Genomic DNA, 4,235 nt, shown 5'->3' on the forward strand with positions numbered 1-4,235 from the left:
TGTTACTCTACAGCAATGATTATAGGGAAGGAAGCCACAACTATGACCTTTGAGGTTGAATGAGCTAGAATAGAATTTAGTTTTATGGGGAATGTTTCATGCTTAAGATTCCTCAACGAGCTTTAAATATAATGAGTGCAGCATTGATAGCCCAGAAACTGGGAAAGCAAATCGTCTCCCAAAATTTAAATGTATTTTACTTGTAACTGGTGATTTTAGAAGGTATCTCTACAACATTATTTACTTTTAGAAGAGAGATTGTCTTCTGAGTCCCTCTAGTTATCTGTTTTCTGATAAGTACTAAAGAATTTATTAATTTTCCAAACAGAGTTTATAGATATTAAGATATTAACATAGCTGTATATCCATATAACAATGCAGTCGGCCGATTTCTAAAAAGCCCATGTGAACATCCATCCCAAACAATGGGAGCCAGCATTCCTTAACATTTACCCAGGAAAACTGTACTTCAGACTTCATGGAACAGCTGGCATTGCTAGTTTTTTGTTGTTGTTGTTGTTGTTGTTTGTTTATTTGTTTGTTTGTTTTGAGGGGGATTGGGAGGAGGTTTCTGATAAAGACTGGAAAACCTGCTAGATAAATTGTAAAAAAGCTGTAACACTGGCATTGCTAGTTTTTAAGCTTATTTACACTTTGCTCACAACACAAATGTAGCAATAATGATCGTTTCTATGGTTTTAGTCATCATAGTATAGAGATTTTGGTCGTTATCTAGCTTCCTGAGACTCTGAGGGTTAAGTGACATCAAAATTCAAATGCAGTTTTGCAGCACAGGTTGAAAAATCCTCCAAAGACTTCGGCTTCAGCTCTGTCTCCTCTGGGTCTCCTTCTCTCTGTTCCTTTTCTCTCTTCCCCTATCTCCACTACTTAGTATTCTTCTCCAAATTACAGCCAAGTGGACAGAATGGAGCATGTAGAGCAGGAGAAACCATATATTTCTTTCTTTGTTTTTGTTTTGTTTTGTTTTGAGAAAGAATCTTGCTCTGTCACCCAGGCTGGAGTGCAGTGATGAGATCTCGCCTCACTGCAACCTCTGCCTCCCAGGCTAAAGCGATTCTCCTGCCTCAGCCTCCCAAGAAGCTGGGATTACAGGCATGGGCCACTACACCCAGCTAAATTTTGTATTTTTAGTAGAGACAGGATTTCACTATGCTGGCCAGGCTGGCCTCGAACTCCTGGCCCCAGGTGATCTGCCCACCTTGGCCTCCCAAACTGCTGGGATTACAGGTGTGAGCCACCATGCTCAGCCTGAAACATATAGTTCTTTAAATAGGAATAAGAACTTTTATAATAATAAAAATAATAAATTGATGTTTTAGTTGCTTTGAGTGTTAAAGAATCAGTAAAATGAAAATTTGGTTAAGCTGGGCATGATGGTTCATGCCTGTGATCCCAACACTTTGAGAGGCGGAGGTGGGAGAATCCCTTGAGCCCAGGAGTTCGAGACCAGACTGGGCAACACAGGGAGACCCACATCTCTATAAAAAATAAATAAATAAAATAAAATAAATAAAGAGAATTTCCATACTGGGCAGATAAAAATGCAGGACATCCAGAATAAAGAAAATTAAAAAAAGAAAATTTGTTTTTAAAGTACTCAGTTTCTATTTATTATGCATATTAAATGGGCATGACCTAATATATATAGTATGCTACATTTGTATATTACCAGTCACGATAATAGGATGTAGAAGAAATTGTGGAAATATTTGTTGTACTCCAGGATAAATTTTGGTTTTTGGCAGTTTTGGGGGTAGTTGAAATATCCTAAAGAAAAATAAACATAGTGCTATATTATTTGTTTTGGTAGAGAGAGGAAATGGTTCTGATCATCTAAACCAATATATTGTATGCTCTTTGCTCCCATTCAACTTTGGAATGCCTGTGAGAACGTTTTAATTACAGATTTTCCTTTTTAGACATGTTTTCCTTGGACAAACAATGAAATTAGTTTGCATTAGATAAGTAAACATCAAGTGACCACAGGGCAGACCCAGCTTGGCATTACATTTTTGCTGCTGGTAAACCCATATGCACAAATGAGTTTTGATACTACACAAATAAATGAGGATTTTATATCAAAAACATATTCAGGGAAAGCACATTTTTAGAATGGTGACATAGGGGAATAGCAAGGAGAAAGCCAGAGACACAGAAATTTGTCAGTATCTTCTTAATATATCTAGGAAGACTTCATGGAGGTGGAAAAGAAACAAAAAACTGTCATCTATCTGACTTTTCTTCCTTTCCTTCATGGAATAATGAAGTCAAGGCCTGCACAAGCACGACTTTTGATAAGGTTGGTAACTAGAAGATCTAAGAATCTTTGTGTTGCTAAGTTTGCTGTTGTCAGCAGCCTATGATATGAGCTCTAATTCGGCAGTTGGATATGCTGCAGGATTTGCTCTTTAAAGGAATGGCAGCCACCAAACATCTCATAATTAAATTACAGAGGCCGGGAAGTCTATAAAGCCTGTTCGAGTAGGCTTGGACAGCTGAAGACAGGCAAATAGGAAGCTAGAAGAGATTTTTATCACAAGAATTAAAAAAGGAAATATGACAGAATGCCAGCTCCATCTTTCCTACTGTGTGACAGAGAGTGCCTGAGTTTGCAAAATGAAAGATCGAGAAAGATATCCCAGAATTTCTCATTTTCAATCCTATGTGTGAATTGAGCTTTTTGCTCATTTTAATGGTTCCTATAACTGCCTTCCCTCCTCTATTTCCTGTAAAATTGCACTATGAACACCTGTCATACCAATTAAATTAAAGAAAAAAAAAAAGCTAATGAATGCCTCCACCATTCTCCTACAGTCTCAAGCCTGAAAACTTGAAAATCATTATTAAGTACTTCCTACTCCTTCCTAAATGCTTCCGTAATGTTCAATTGATCTAGCCAACCAGGATATGATATATCTAAGATCAGTGGGAAACTTTTTGAAAGAGGCAAATACTTAAAGAAAGGTTTAGAATGTAAGTTAGACACACACACAAACACACACACCACTGCTCATTTATTTTTCTGTCATACTCCTATTCTCCCTAACTTTTCCCATTAATTAAGATTTTGTGATTCAGAATTGAGTTCAGCCAAATTGAAGTTTTCCTGTAGTGACTATGAGAATTTTCTCAATCTTTTTGTGGAGGTTATCCAACACAGAGTATTTTTATTTTATTTCCTATCCACTAACCATGGGCTATAGGAAATTTCATTCCATTAAATTTCATCTCTGGAAAATGAACATCTTGATGATAGAAGCTGATTCTGGCAGAATTCATACATGCACAGCAGAACCTGATGCGACCGAAAGATTCAGTACAGCCTACTCAATATGCCTCCTTGGCAGCAATTATAGGCTATCTTCATTTCACGGCCAAAATGGGCCTTGCTTTGCCAATTGAGGACAGGCCATGAAGTAATAGGAGGAGGACAGGGAATAAAGGCAAGAGAATTGGGTTCTAATCCATCTTTGTTTACTAGCTTGGGAATTTCTGAGCAAATTACTGAAACTCATCTGGTCTCAGTTTCCTCACCAGTAAAATAGGTCTAATAATAGCTATTTCATACAATATGTCATTAATTTGTGTACAGTGAAACACTACATAAAGTCTTGTAATTAATACTATTAATAGAAGTAATAAATCTATAGTTTTTATAGTGTATAAATAATCTGAGCTAAATATTATTTTTCTTTATTCAGCAAACCAAGAATCTAATAAATCTGGAGAGAAATGACTTCCGGTGTGTGTCCTTGATGTTTGACAAAATGGGAAAAAAAATGCAACCAAATAGATTAGTTTTAAAATACTATGTGCTGACACAGAGATGAGATTCTAAATCTATTTTCCACATTTTAGCTGAAAATGCTTTACCTGCCAGAATTGGTATTGGCCAAGACTTCAAAAGCTTCCCAAACAGTAATTACTACAGTAAAAATAAGTAGGCTACAAAAAAACAAGTAGGAGTGATCCAGATTTTTCTACTGTTTAGCAGATGAGGAAAAGTAGTAAAGGGACATTGTTAAGTAACTTGGATATAGCCTAAAATTTAATATCAATCACTGTTTTTTTAATAAAAGAAATAAAACTGCTTTAAGTATATACTATGCAGAAGTTATTCTGCCAAGTACTTAGTTTGCCAAATATTGCGCTCAATAAAAGGAGTTTAAAACTTGAACTGGGCATTTAGTATGCTTACAGCTGACATGAGGAGA

At 36.2% G+C, this 4,235-nt stretch overlaps 1 non-coding gene across 1 annotated transcript; it reads right to left on the reverse strand.

Moving 5' to 3' along the window:
* Nucleotides 1-563: 563 nt before the first annotated feature.
* LOC116470028 (U7 small nuclear RNA) lies at nt 564-624 on the reverse strand. The gene has a single exon (XR_004248463.1). It is a non-coding gene; the product is annotated as a U7 small nuclear RNA (small nuclear RNA).
* Nucleotides 625-4,235: the final 3,611 nt, after the last annotated feature.

Source organism: Hylobates moloch, unplaced genomic scaffold (genome assembly GCF_009828535.3).
Source record: "Hylobates moloch isolate HMO894 unplaced genomic scaffold, HMol_V3 SCAFFOLD_5, whole genome shotgun sequence".
Taxonomy (NCBI): domain Eukaryota; kingdom Metazoa; phylum Chordata; class Mammalia; order Primates; family Hylobatidae; genus Hylobates; species Hylobates moloch.